The sequence below is a fragment of the Clupea harengus genome, chromosome 2 (genome assembly GCF_900700415.2).
Source record: "Clupea harengus chromosome 2, Ch_v2.0.2, whole genome shotgun sequence".
Lineage (NCBI taxonomy): Eukaryota > Metazoa > Chordata > Actinopteri > Clupeiformes > Clupeidae > Clupea > Clupea harengus.
Genome location: NC_045153.1, coordinates 23,089,446 through 23,104,983, shown reverse-complemented (window position 1 = coordinate 23,104,983; position 15,538 = coordinate 23,089,446). Strand labels below are relative to the sequence as shown.

The following is a 15,538-nucleotide window of genomic DNA, read 5'->3' as shown; positions in this document are numbered from 1 at the left end:
GAGAGAGAGAGAGTTAAGTGAGAGAAAGAGAGAGGTTCAGTTGGGAACTGCTCCAGGAGAATTGGCGTCTGAGTTGAGTCGAGTCGCGTTGAGTTGAGGTTAGTTTTTGTTTTATTTTACAGCACGGAGCGTCTGACAGCCTTTGAAGCGGATCTCCGGCACCTATATATCTCTCTCTCTCCCACTCTCTCTCTCTCTCCCACTCTCTCTCTATCTCTCTCTCTCTCTCCCACTCTCTCTCCTTCTCTCCTCTACGACTCCTCTGAAGAGGCAGCAGGACGCAAGGGAAGTCGGGGACCCCTCACAGCATGCAGGAAATACTCCTTTCACCCAGACTGAGTAAGTGAAAGAAAGAAAAGAACGAAACGAAAAAAGAAAAAAAAACAGAAAGCATTGGCTACTAATGGATATCATATGGTGCATGTTAAAATTGAGAAATTGTTTGCAGATTCCTGATAACCACACAGAGAAAGATTGCAAGTTTTGAAGTGAAGTTTTGGCTGGCTAAAAATGTGAATTTGTGTTATAGTAAATTTGGAAGTGAACTAAAAGTAAGGATATGTTGAAATGCCGGTGTTGGTAGATTGTCGTGTCGTAGATTGTTGTACGGTGTGTATGTGCGGTATTATGGGATAGAATAGACTGACATTCTTTAGCAGTGCTTGGTAGATCTTCTTCCTGACGGAGTTTTCTTAGAGCACAACTGTCAGCAAGAAAAAGCACATTCTTGTTTAATTATCAGAGTATGGTGCTGAGCTGAAGAGTCAAAATGTTATGTGGCTTTTTGTTAGCATACTAGAGGCTTATGTAGTAGAGTGTCATACATATATATATATTTTTTTCATGTTACTCGTGGCAAAGTTCAGGGAAGGCATATGGTGTGTGTGTGTGTGTGTGTGTGTGTGTGTGTGTTTCAGAGATTGTCACGTGTTCCTCCTGGGGTACTCTCGGGGTCTCTGTTACTTACTGGCTGCCTCAGCCGCAAATTAACTCCTTACTGTGCGTGTGTGTATGTGTGTGTTTTTGTGTGTGTGTGTTTGTGTGTAAGTCTGTAGTGGCGAGAACCGGCATAGAAAGGCGGAACAATGTATACAGTATCCCTTCTCAGCACAATGCTATTTTTTTATGAATGGGCCATGCAAGCGGGCGTTCTGATTGGCTGGAGGTGGTGGGTAATCACAGGACACGCTCCCAGCTGGCTCTTTCGCGGCAGAGCCGGTGGGAGCCATCACCGGTGTTTAGACTCTCAGATTTACCATCTTTGGCCAACGATACTGCCCCCACTCTCACACACTGACCGGTGTGTGTGTGTGTGTTAAGGTTAAATGGGTGGCTCTAGATTGTTAGTGTATTGATGTGTTGTGGTGTTAGTTGATATGAAAAAGTGTGTAGGTGTATTTATGTGTGTGTGTCTGTGTGTGTTTGTGTGACCACAGTGTGTAGGTGTGTGTGTGTGTGTGTGTGTGTGTGTGTGTGTGTGTGTGTGTGTGTGTGTGTGTGTGTGTGTGAGACCACAGACTGAATGTTTGTGTAAGATTTACAGTTTATGGATGTATTTAAGTGTGAGTGGGTATGAAAGAGTGCTAGTGTGTGTGTGTTTAAAAGTGTTGATTTTTCTGTGTGTGTGTGTGTGTGAGCACAGAATGAATCAGTGTTAGGAGAGGTCTGGGCCACATGTGTTTGTCTAAAGCAACTTAGTCACAGGCCAAACACACACTATGTGTGTGTAGAGAGCCATCGTGAACAAGGCCTCCCGTCCAGCTGTTGTCCTTCAGAGATCCACAGTAAGCGCTCACCGCCGACCTTCAGCACAAAAAAAAAAGAAAAACCCAGTGAACCACCAACAATCTTGTGACTCTGAGCCAGGGATAATTTCATTGCAGTGGGAAACTCAGGGACTCCAGTCCTCCACGGCACCCGATCCTGAGCCAGAACCGGGCCGGACTTGGGCCAGATCTGACCCATAGTTAGCTTACATCTGTTTTGGTGCCTCTAAATTCTTAAACTCAGTGAGAAAATATAGAATTTACTGAGGAGTTCATATAGAATATCTGGGCGTGACTAAGGCACTGATAAAAGTTCAGTTTACAAATTTAAAATCATCCTGTGGTCTTACGATAACATGCATTTAATGTATGTAACTATGTACATAGAGTGGTCAAAGCAAGAGAAACTCAATACTCAACACAATATACTTTACATACATTGTTCATTACATGTGTGCATTATGTGTGTGTATGTGAGAGAGAAACTCTTAATGGTATTCACAAAAAAACTGCAGACAGCGCGAGCACAGTTAAAAGGGGCATCAGGCTTTTAACTGTCACCTCGCTCGCTAATGTAATCATTTTATTGCTGCAGTTATACATAGACTTTTCCGGAGCGGCGGCGAACAATGGCCGCCCTAAAATTAGGTCTCAAGGCTACCTGTGTCCCTCTGAAGCTCCGACAGGAAGGCGTGGGAGTGGGGGGGGTTCGGGCGGGGGCAGGTCCGTGACAGATCAGACGCCCAGCGCCGTCTTAGGAATGCAGGAGTCACACGCTGCCTCTCTCCTGGGATGGTGCCTGAACCTCCCCCCTCCTCCCAAACACACACACACACACACACGCATTCACACACACACACACCACACACACACCACACACACACGCACACACACGCATTCACACACCCCTTATCCTTTTGTTTAAGGTCCACACAGTTACAGTGGCACCACCCCTAGGACTCCACCTTCTGATACAACAGTTCACACGCCCAGCTCTCTGCACAACCTGCTCTCTCATGATTTAATGTACCGCTTCACTCTTCCTTTTTCTGTTCAGTGAGAGGTGTGTGTGTGTGTGTGTGTGTGTGTGTGTGTGGGAGTAGTGGGGGTGGGGGGTGGGGTAGAGCCCACAGCCGTTAACTGACACGCATTCGTAGAAGTGTGTTTGTGTGTGTGTGTGTGTGCGAGTGCACATGCTGTCTGTCACTGAAATCGCCGTCTCTTATCGCGGCGTGTTGTTTCCGGCGCTGCTGATAAAGCAGTGATAGGTGTGTATGCTGATGCCTGGCTGCTATTGTGATGAATTGATAAAAAGGGGAGCTCAGCGTGACTCCCCGTGCCGGGACTCGACCCACTCCGCTGCTTTGCCAGCGCCGTCGCTGTTCTCCCGCTGTTCCCCTGCTGTTCCCCTCGTGGTTCTCCTGCGGTTCTCCCGCTGTGCTCCAGAATGATCACGTTTTGGGCCCCGTTTTTTTTTTCCAACCCCTCATCGTGAAAACAGTGGTGCTAACTGTCCGGACAGGTGGGGTGTGTGATCAGGGCGTGTTGCCGCGGTGACTTTTGAGGTCATGTCGTTAGACAGGGAGTTTCACTGGCGTCTCTGAATCATACAGCTCCCCCTTTTTTGTGTGAGTTTGTAGACAAAGAATAGAGGACTTATTTTTCTCAAGTGCTCAGTTTTAAGCCATGACTGAAACAGGGAGTATGTGTGTGTGTGTGTGTGTGTGTGTGTGTGTGTGTGTGTGTGTGTGTGTGTGTGAGAGAGAAAGTGAGAGGTGTATAGCTGCTTACATTGGCACGTTGGTATGGAGTATGTAGACCAGCCCACAGACATACGCACACGCACACACACACACACACACACACACACACACACACACACACACACACGCACAGATGTATCTGAGGGTGTGTAGCATGGCGGTTACCGTGATGTCACTAGGTGGGACATACCTGCCATAAATGTGCCACAGGGTCAATTAATCAGGTTGTGCAGCCAGCCCGTAACTGAGCGTGACCTACTCTAAAACTCCAGTCTCCTTTCTTACTTCATCTCTCTCTCTCTCTCTCTCTCTCTCTCTCTCTCTCTCTCTCTCTCCCTCTCTCTGTCTTTTTTCTCTCTCCTTCTTTGTTTTCCTCCTACTCTCATTTCTGCATGTCTGGCTGTCTGTCCATTTACACCTCTGCAGTTGAAAGTTTGGTCTGCGTAAAAAAAGAAAAGAAAAGGCTTCCATTGCTGCCATTGCAGTGGCCACGCATGTTTGGTTTTGATGTACCGACAGCTGAAAGAGGGGGAAAGACAGAAGGGGTATGGGAGGGGTAAGCGTCTGTAAGAAAAAGGTGTGTGTGTGTGTGTGTGTGAGAGAGAGAGAGAGAGATTGAGAGAAAGAAAGAGGGAGAGAGAGTGTGTGTGTGTGTTAGGCAAACGCTCTCTCTGTGGCACACACATTCCTTGCACACACTGTGTGTGTATGCGTGTGTGTGCGCGTGTGTGTGTGTGTCCGTGCCCATATATGGGCATCGCTTCCGCACCTGGGCTAGGTGGCAGGGAGTGCATTGAATTCCAATAAGCGCTGAGTGCTTGGGAAAAGACGACACGCGTCATGGAAAAAGAGAATCAATGGAGATCAGCACACGCACTGCACACGCACCTCACACACACACACACGCACGCGCACGCACACACACACACCTTCCCCCCCCCCCCCCCCCCACTGAGTGTAAAGGTGGCCGGTGTGAGCATGTGAACAAGGCTTGAGGACTGCCTCTTGGTCCTCCACCTGAGCGCAAACAGTAATAAAGACAAGCTCCTCTGTCGGGCTCCATATAAGTTGCGGGGCCCAAGCCCTCAGTCAATAAGGCTGAGCACCTTGCCAGCCGCCTCCAGCAGGTGAGATGAGCTGCGTGGGAGAGGCTTAGCATGCTGTGGTCCCACTGGAGACCTCTGAGACTCAAACAGAGTGGGCTATTGGCCTCTTCTCTTAATGAAAGCTGGACAGGTCAATGGTATATGTCTTTTTTTCTCTCTCTTTTTCTTTCTCTCTCTCTCTCTCTGGTGAATGGCACTTTAACGACTTAAATTGGCGCAGGCGATGAGGAATGAGCTGTAAGCTTGACTTGCCAACGACAAGAATAACCACATCACTGCCATACCACAGCGCTAGGAGGTGTACTCCTGCTTACAGACAGACAAACAGACAAACAAACCGCAATGACAACAGAACCTCTTTGGTTGGGTGCACTATTACTGCAAACTGCAAGGTAGCATTCTTCAAATACTGTGGTAAGGAACCACTGCAGCCCTACTGCCAACCATAAAACACAGTCAGGTACAGACCAGGGTTTTGAGTTGAGTTGAGTTGAGTTGAGTTGAGTTGAGTTGAGTTGTTGGGGTTGGAGGGTGGGGGATATAGGAGAGGTGTTAGTTCTCCCATTCCTCTTCATTGATAGGGCAGGCATAGGGTGTGGGTAAAGTTTGTAAGTAGTGTAGCCTTGTAATTTAGTGTACAGTTGCAGCTATTTTTAAGCAGTGTTGTGTTGCTTTAATTGAGCAGAATGAATCGCTCTTCGTGTGGGTAATGGTGTACACCTGAACGCTGTTGAAGTGCAGGTCTACACCTGGCCTAGGGTGAATGGAGGGGGAAGGATAAGGTGTGTGTGTGTGTGTGTGTGTGTGTGTGTGTGTGTGTGTGTGTGTGTGTGTGTGTGTGTGTGTGTGTTGGGATGGGGTGTGGGGTACTGGGAGCAGCGACAAGGGCAGAATAAAACACTCTCACACTCCGTTCCAGCCTGCCTGTTCCGAGGGGTCGCACACACACACAGATACACAGACACACACAGACACACACACACACACACACAGACACACACACAGACACACACACAGACACACACACACACACACACACACACACACACACACACACACACAGACACACACACTGGCTCCAGGCAGCGCCCCCTCTGTGCCAAGCCTTCATAAAGAGTCCCTGACGTGAGCCGAGAGCCAGCGCTTTCCCATCAGTCCGGCCCTCTGGAAAGCAGCTCGGCGGCCCAGACAGACCCACACAGGCCTGACCCAGCCTGGCTCAGCCCAGCCCAGCCCAACCCAACCCAGCCCAACCCAACCCAACCCAGCCCAACCCAACCCAATGCAGAACAGAACAGAACAGTTCAGAGCAGAACAGACCAGACCAGACCAGACCAGACCAGACCAGACCAGACCAGACCAGAACAGAACAGGGCAGCACTGACGGGCAGAGCTGCAGATGGCGTGGTTTATGTCTTTCTCTCTGAGCGCTCGTCACTCAGTTTTGACTGTGTTCCCTTTCTCCGTCCCTCTTTCTTTCTGTCGGTCTCTCTCTATCCTTAACTATCTGCCTCTTTCTTTCTCTCTCTGTCTCTCTCTTGCACTCCTTTTTTTGCCTTTTTTAGCCAGTTTTGTGACTGTCACTTTTCTGCTCCTTTGCCCGCCTCTTCTCTTCTTCTGTCTCTCTCACCCCATCCATTTCTCTCTCTCCCTCTCTCAATTGCTCTCTCTCTCTCGAGCGTAGGATGTCACAGAGAGCCCTGAGGGAGATCACCTTACACAGTGCACTGAGCCCATCTGCTGTGCCTCTCTTAATACGGCTCCATTAAGGGAGCCGTAAAGAGCAAATGAACTTCCCAGCTCTGGCCGGCCCTCCCTCGCTCTCTCTCTCTCTCTCTCTCTCTCTCTCTCTCACTCTCTCCCTCTCACACTCTCTCTTTGCTCTCCACCAGACGGAACAGAACCTGGTCTCTCCGGGCTCTGCTTCTGGTTCTAGAAGGCGTGTGTGGGAGCCGCGGTAGCAGACCCTCTCCTGTTCCATGACCTCTGGGGGAAAGGAAAGCAGGGCGGTTGTGTGCTACCCACTTCACCTACCCACGCCGGTCTGGGTTTATTTGCTCTTCTCTCTCTCTCTGTCTTTCGTTTCGTTTCCTTTCTTTTCTTTTCCTTTAGGTTTCATTTCTTTCTCTTTCTCTTTCTCTTCCCAAATGTATTTTGAAGCAGGTCACAACCAATTACACTCCCTCCCTGGCTAGCGCTGAGCGTCGGACAGGCCTCGCTCAGCCTTATCTGATTGGCTAGCGGGCTAATGGAATTACTCGTTAATTGGTGGAAGGTCGCTCGGCGCGGACCGGTGGTTCTCGCTCGGTCGCCGCTCGGTTTTCAGTTCTCCCCTCCGCCGCCGTGGGGGCTGGCAGGGTTAGCGAGGGTGTAATGAATCCTGCTCATCTCTCTCTCTCCCCCTCTTTCTCTCTATCTCTCTCTATCTCTCTCTCTCTCTCTCTCTCACTCTCATCTATCTCTCTCTCTCTGATGTGTGACTGCATTGATAGCCTGCCTCGCTTTGCCTCGCTCGTGTGTCGACCTGCCCATATCGTGGTATCGTTGTATCAGTGAAACCCTATCGAGGGAGATTATCAGCGAGTGGCTAACTCGGACGGTTGGCTTTCCACAGCTCCGCGCAGCCGAGGGGAGAAGGCAGAGATGGGAGAGCCTATTTCTTAAATTGAATTAGTTAAAAAAAGGAAAACATTTCAGCTTCTGCAACTTGACCAGAGAGGGAACCACCTCAAAGCAAGATGATACCTCTCTCTTTTCATTAGAGAGTACAGCTCTTTTTTTCTTTCTCTCGCTCTCTCTCTCGCTCTCTCTCTCTTTTCCTTCTGCCTCTGTCTGTTTGAATGCTGATATTGAATTGGAGAGTGCTCAGAAGCTGAAGTAGGAAGGAGTCTCGGTGTGAGATGAATTATTGATACAGTATACTCCAAACAGTAGCTTTGGACAGCCAGTTTTGTGACACTGGGGACCGAAGACTCAATCAAGTGTCTACGTCAAGTGGGGAGGACTGGATCAGCGAAGACACACTCCAACACACACACAACACACACACACACACACACACACACACACACACACAAAGACAGCTGAAGGAACCTGAAGTGGATGTGTGAGCAACTCACAAGGGGGTTTATGTGAAGAAGAAGACAAGTCTGTCACTGTCACTGTCACTGTCACTGCTGTCAGTGGCGTTATGAATGGACAATGCTGATCAGGCTCGTCAGTGGAGAATGTGCTTGGAAAGGGACGCGCTGGATAATGTCTCTGAGAACAATGTGCAGACTGGGGTTTTTTAATATGGACGACCAGCTCTTCACGAGCTCATTGTGACTCTGATTTTGACTGCTGACAGCACACTTGTCAGACAATTTGCTTTCGCCCCTCAACTTCGGAGCGACTGTCCATGTTAAAGTCTTTAAGCAAGTTTCTTCTATTTAGCTCCTCTCTCTCTCTCTCTCTCTCTCTTTCTCTCTTTCTCTGGCTCCCTCTCATTATTTACCACTGTCATTTCTCTCTCTTCTCTCTCATACACACACACACACACACACACACACACACACACACACACACACACACACACACACACACACACACACACACACACACACACACACACACACACACACACTTGCCCAGGCGTCCCCCCTCCCTGTGCACTCCCCTTTCTGGCTGAGGTCGATGTGATGAATGTGGATGTGGTTGGAACAGTCATCTCTCTGGCAGTTCAGAGGAAACCCACATCAACTGAAACACGCTCTGGGGGGACAGGAATAGCCCAGCCCTAGGGAGGGCACCATGGCAGCCTCCCCTTACTACTAACCTCCACACACGCAGCACACACACACATACACATACATACACACACACACACACACACACACACCAATGCACACTCGGGCACATATACACACACACACAAACACACACATCAATGCACACACAGGCACATACACACAAACACACACACATACACATTTGTGTAAGGAGGGCATCAAGACATCCACTCCCAACCCTGCCATACAACTGCCCTTGCTCTGACAACTGCCCCTCCTCATAGCTTTCCCCTCCGAAAGCATCTTGGCATCCACCCTGAAGTCTTTCCCTGGTTCTCTTACGGTCCGACTGATTGCATTTGCTTCACGACAGCCCCTTAACCTCTCTCTCTCTCTCTCTCTCTTTCTCTCTCTCTCCTTTCTCTTTCTACTGTTGATAGACCCGACAAACTTTCTTAAAAAGAACTCCTGCTGATTGAAAGACACACCTCTCTCCATCTTGTACTTCCTCTTTCCCTCTCTCCCTTTGAAGTATTAGCCATTTCATGCTCTCTGCGGAAGCTCCTCTCTGAAGCCCCTCTGGATGTGACAGCCCAGCCCAGCCCAGCCCAGCCCTGCCCAGCCTTGCGTGCCCGTGAGGCTGACACTCAGACCTATTTCAGACTGGTTAAACATATCACTGCCATGGCCTCACTTGTACTGCAAGCCTTCTGCTCATGCCAAGGGGGGGTGGGGGGTGTGTGTGTGTGTGGAAGATTGGTGTTGGCTTACCTGCGGCTAGCCCTCTTTGATCATTAGCCCCGGCATCAGCGGCGCATGGAAAAAGCCCAGATAAGGCTCAGTGGTGGGAGGTCAGCATGTGGACCTTATCACAGGGGCATGGCGCTGGGCCCCAGCAGCTGGCATAGACAGGGACAGGTCTACTCCGTTTCCAACCTCTGTTTCTTCTTTTTTGTGCTTTGAACGAGTCTCAGCGGTGGGATGTCATCTGATTCATAGATTTTTATCTTTCATTTTGTGTTTGAAGGCTACCTGTCTCTCCTCTGTCTCTCCCGAGACGTGTTGGAAAAGGAAGCTATCCCTTAAGCAGGAGTTTGTTGGTTTAGGTATAAGGCTTATCACAGATGAATTTGCTGCATTCTGTAATAGTGCTACTAAATATTCTTTCAAGTTCACCTGCAGGATTCTGAATCTTGCATAACATGAAAGAATATCACTTCTGTATACTGTATCAACCTTTTTAAAGTATTAAATAGTACATGCATTACACTAGAACACAGACTTTAACATATTACACTACATCACATACATTACATACTCTTACCATTACATTAGTCTATTCAGATCAAGAATTTAGCAGGTGTGTGTGTGTTGTATCTGATTGAATGGATGAAGTCTAATTGCTTTGTGAGTGTTGCTGATTGTGAGAGCCCAGCAGGCCGGTCTGGCGTAGGCCCTGTTCTCACAGCACGGAGGCAGCCGAGGTGTTGATTAGGTTGTCTGTCATTCGGGCTGTGGACAGAATGTGTGTGTGTGTGTGTGTGTTTGCAGCTCCAGAAGGAGCGCTCCTCGCCCGCCTGCACTCCGCTAGGCTAGGAGATCTGAGCCTCAGCTGTCATGAAATGATGTTTGTCTTGAAATGTCAGACTTGGGAGTAATGGTAGATTCCTGTGTTTGTTCTACAGATGCTGTGGAAGTCTCTGGCTAATGAAGCCCTGTGCTCGAAACCTCAACATGAAGCTTGAGAATGAAGCTTCCTCTGTACTCCATTTGTTGAGGTAAGGTGATTTTCTGTTTATATATTGCATGTTTATTTATTATTAAAACAATAAATGTAATCTTATTTGATCTAATTAAACCTAATTTGTCAAGTTCTATAATAGTAGGATTTATGGGTTTTGCATAAGCTGAGGTGTGACATTTAAAATTACTTCCTACGTATGCCATACCTCAACCGCTTTACGGTCATGGAAAAATAAGCACCAATATAGCTTACATCCATAATTCTGCCCCCAAACATTAAACATTAGACATTAAATGCCCATCCTTCCCAATTTTGTGGAACGCCATGTTTCTCGCCTTACAGAGCCTGCCACTGCCACTGCCACTGCCACTGCCGCTTAACTTAGCACAAGACCAATGCAATGCATGAGAGCAGAGCGAGGAGACATTCAAGGTGGGAGGTCTGAGAGAGAGAGAGAGAGAGAGAGAGAGAGCAAGAAAGAAAGAGAGAGAGTTTTCAATGTTTCTGTATTCTATGCTTTGGCAACTCTATTTTCCTTTAAATGGTCATACCAATAATTGAATTGAATTGAACTGAACTGAGAGAGACAAAGAGAGAGTGCACGTTTTCATCTATAGGACTTTCTTAGAAGCCTCAGTCTCCCTGCTAGGGAAAGGAGTATCAGTCTGGCCCTAGGCATCAGAGCCTGGCCCCTCGCCCCACCACCACCACCACCATCTCCACCACCATCTACCAACCAACCCCCATCCCCTCCCCCTCTCCTCTCCTCCTCTCCTCAGCTCTGGCCCTGGCCGGGTTATGAATGGAATGTGTCGGAATGTGTCCTCGTGGTGTTTACGGCTCATTCATCTGGGGCCGCAGGGCCAGGGCATCTCCCTCAGGGGGGAAAGACAATGGAGGCCCTCCGACAGGAAGTGCATTCCTTTCCCCTAGAGAGCCTTGGGCCGATGGCCAGAGCCCGGGAGACACAGAGACGGAAAGACACGGAGAAAATCTCTGTCCCTCTCTCACTCTCTCCCTCTCTCCCGGCTCGTTTTTTAATCCCTCACTTGCTTTCTCGTGTACTCTTTTCTCTCTTTCTCTCTCTCTCTCTCGTGCTCGCTCTCTCACCAGCTGACAAACCAGCTCACCGACTGACTAAGAGACTCGGCAACAACTGGAGCCGGAGTCACTCGACTTGTTAATAACGTCCTGTCCTGACTCGCTCAGCTTGTGTGCTTTCTCATGTACTTGTTCTCCGCCCAGCTGAGGGTCATGCCGCCCAAATCACTAACTAACCAGCTGACTAGCCGACTGACTAAGAAACCAAACAGCAACTGGCGCTGTATTTGTTTTATTGGAGTTAGTAACAGTTTATTTTTGGATCGTACATGCAGGTTGCATGTAGAGCCGGAGTTCCAACTAAACTGTATGGTTCGTGTGCTGGAAATGTGTGTCTCATCGCAGCGTGAAACGTTAGCCGCAAGCTCAAGACAGGTTGACGGAACTGTATTACAGAACCACATCAATAAGACGTCTGCGCCTTAGAAGTGCCCCCGAAGAAAAAAAAATCTAATAAGTGTCAAAGCCGGGGCTTAAAGCTGCGCGGGGAATTGATATTGGCTCCCACAACTCAACACCTCTGTGGATCGTTGGAGTTGATGGTGTGGAGTTAGAGTTACGTTACATGAGATTCTACTGTATGTAGAGGCAGCTGAGAGAAAAAAAAGGAAAATGTATCTCAGAGCATCGCTTTAACAGGCCCAACCTCTGCCCTGCTTGGCTGTGTGCCTGTAGCACCTCTCAAGACAGCACCACACACACACACACACACACACACACACACACACACACACACACACACACACACACACACACACGCAGGGTAACTAATTTCCTGGGCCAACACTTTCCAGCTACTGCTTCCGAGTGACAGTGACGTCACCATGGAAATGTGCCCAGGCCGTGTCCCCTCAGTCCCCCCCCCCCACCCGGAGGCTCCGTTCTGGCTGGCTGAGCCTTTCAGTGGCGTTCCGACACGGACGTGACGGGGCCGAGGCTCGAGCGCTGACAGCCGCATTCCTGCTGCCCCGTCCTGAGCCTGAGCTTGAGCCTGAGCCTGAGCCTGAGCCTGAGCCTGAGCCTGAGCCTGAGCCTGAGCCTGAGCCTGAGTGGACACAAGGACCCGCCTGCATGCCAGCACTGATGATCAGCAGTGACGGGACCGCTGGAATCTGGGAAAGAGATGGGGGGGGGGGGGGGAGAAAGAGAGGCGGTAGAAAGAGGGTGAGAGAGTCATAGAGAGAGTATGAGAGAGAGAGAGGGTGAGGGAGTGCAAGGGTTGGAGAGAGAGAGAGAGAGAGAGAGAGTGAGGGAGCGAAAGAACGAACGAGGAAAGCAAGGGAGCAATTCCTCTTAATAGAGAAAAATTGGAGTCAAGTGACCATCAGCTGGTCAAAAGTATGTTTGATCAATACAGTCACAAGGTCTCAGGTATGCATAGCTGGAGCGGTTACAGGAGGCTCCAGAGACGGGCCACAGGCTCTCCGTGTGCGCTAAGCTGAGGCCAGCTCTCTCTCTCTCCAGGGGTACTGGCACGCTGGTTATTTTTAACCCTAATCATTATCCCATGCTTGTTATGCTGCTCCTTTTGGCCTGAGAATATTTCCCTCTTTTTTTCCTGTCATTTGATTAAGCCGGTTTCCATGGACGTCGTTGGGAACGAAAGTAGTCGGTGACCAAATGGCAGAATGTTGTTTTGTTGTGTTTGTGTGTGTGTTTTGTCTGATTTTTTCTTTTTTTTTTAAGTCATGGAACAGCTCTTCCTGGCTTTGAAGAGCGCTATCAGTGGCAGACACTCTGTTGAGATGACTGCAGTGAGTTTTGGTGATTTTTTTAAATACTCCATCCCGCCACACAGTCTTCAAACTCTTAATATGTGGCAAGAAGATGCCCCCTCCTCCCCCAAAATGCCCATACCATTCACTACACGCAGCTATAGCCCTTGCTTCATACACATTCACTACACGCAGCCATAGCCCTTGCTTCATACACATTCACTACACGCAGCCATAGCCCTTGCTTCATACACATTCACTACACGCAGCTATAGCCCTTGCTTCATACACATTCACTACACGCAGCTATAGCCCTTGCTTCATACACATTCACTACACGCAGCTATAGCCCTTGCTTCATACACATTCACTACACGCAGCTATAGCCCTTGCTTCATACACATTCTAGCACTCTAAATAGAATAGCATTCATGTGGTGCTCATACTAGGAAGACCACCTGGAGAAAAAAAAGCCTGTTTGGATTTCTTTCTCTCCCTCTGTTGTCACCTCTGCGTATGCTGATGCTGGATCAGTGTGGGCAGGATGTGCTGCCCAGGTAGGCGTTGACTCACTCTCAGGTCCGACCCTGGCGCTGCCACACTCATCCACACCGTCTATCTGGGAAGCTGTTTGGATGTGTTTTCTGCTGCCCACTCACCAGCTGTAATCATCTCAGATAATTTTTTTCTTCGCTTTGTGATCTCTGACTCTTCCTCCCCCTCACCCCATCTCCCCCTGTCTCTCTTTTTATTTTGCAGAAAACGACACTCCCCGTCGGGTAGAGAGGAGGGAGAGAAAGAAAGTTCCAAGCAGTGTGCGCTCTGGACACTGGTGCCTGTGGTGGTGCCCGTGTGCTGCCCGTCTGGTGCCCGTGTGGTGCCCGTGTGGTGCCCGTGTGGTGCCCGTGTGCTGCTCAGTAGTCAGTGTAGATCCTGTGTTGTAATCAGCAGCTACATCTGGCTACTGGGTCTCTCATGGCGCACCCTCCGCTGCCCTCCGCCCCATTCCTCCATGATTGTGCACTGTGTTATCACTGACCTCGGATGTCATCATGTGGCCCGGCAGAAGAAGACACACACACACCCACACTTACACACACACACACACACTCACTCTCCGGCAGGAATTACAGTAGGCACTGGGCTTGGTTGAGTGTCGTTGCTCCTGTGACACTTTTTTTTTCTAATACTGTTCCTCTTTTTTTTTCCTTCTTCTCCTTTTAGTGAATGTGTTGCGCAGTTTACAAATTTTGTCCTCACAGACTTCTTCTTCTTATTCATTCACTCTCTCTCTCTCTGTCATTCACTCTCTCTCTCTGTCATTCACTCTATCTCTCTCTCCTCTCCTTCACTCTATCTATCTATTTGCGTGTATCTGCGCTATCGACAAGCCATCAGTTTGTCGATTTCTTTTCTTTGATTTCCAACGCAATGCTCCTTTCCCATTAAAGTGATGAGAAACTGTCAGAGACGGTAGAGAAGAGAGCCTCCCCAGCTCTGATTGAGACAAAGTGGCTATTCGAACAGCAACAAAAGCAGCACTGCAGCATTGGCCCCAAACATTTATATTCCCAAAGGAGTCATTTGAATGATTAAAAACACAATGGGCGAGTCATGATGTCTCACTCTCAGTGATTATTTTGTCAGACGTACAGTTGAAGTTTGTTTTTTGAACGTCATCTGTAATGTTTTTTTTTTTTTTTTTCCATCATCCATTTTCTTTTTCATATTGAGATCTAACATTGATCAATCTAGAATGCAAGCGCAAAAAAAAAAAAGAGCGAAATGATTGTTTTAAGAATGATGATTTGGGAGGGCGCCGAAGGCGCTGAAGGCACAACCAGTTTTTTTGGCTCCAATCCTGGACCTGGCATACAATGTAGATTTCTGTGTGGATCAAGCTACAGCTACATTGTCTGCTGGGTTTCAGGTGGTCGAAACAATCCCCTCGTCGTGTGCTCCCCCTTCCATAAATCAAGCACGGTAAGTTCCTCTTCATTGATATTCACAGTGCTTCTTTACTCTGCTGACCAAAAAAAAACAATAAAAGTAATGAAGAAGTCATTTCCTGCCTCGTGTTGTGTTTTGTCAGATGGGGGAAGCCATCGGATGGCAGGTGTGAGAGTCTATTTCAGCGGTTAAGTTTATGTGTGTGTGTGGGGGAGGGGGGGTGGGAGTAGAGTATGCCAGGGCTGGAGAGGGAGAGTCCAGGGCTGTGTGACAGGTTGTCAACATGTCCCGGGGGTTCTTTATATGCCAGCGATGTCCTCACACAGTCTCCTCATCATTGGACTTCTTATCTGTGTCTAGCGGCAACTCGAAGCACTGAGATGATGTACACACACTCACACACACACACATACACACACACACACACACACACACACACATACATACATACATACACACACTCTAAATCCCTCTATCTATCTCTCTATCTCTCTGAGTCTCATACATACGCACACACTCACACTTGCTCACACACACACACACTGAGTGGAATGGGTGAAAGAGCAAGAGCAACAGTATAAATATCCTAAGGCTAACACAACCTCAACTAAAAATCCAAAGAA

At 48.6% G+C, this 15,538-nt stretch overlaps 1 long non-coding RNA gene across 2 annotated transcripts in view; it reads left to right on the top strand.

The window, feature by feature from the left end:
- The window catches only part of LOC116225197, a 37,294-nt gene extending 22,265 nt beyond the window's left edge, over positions 1-15,029 (top strand). The window contains exons 4-6 of one of the 2 annotated variants that reach the window (XR_004165970.2): positions 123-339; positions 10,091-10,183; positions 13,725-15,029. This is a non-coding gene — a long non-coding RNA (uncharacterized LOC116225197). The remainder of the gene's footprint in view (positions 1-122; positions 340-10,090; positions 10,184-13,724) is intronic. The other variant, XR_004165971.2, reaches the window with a different exon arrangement.
- Positions 15,030-15,538: the final 509 nt, after the last annotated feature.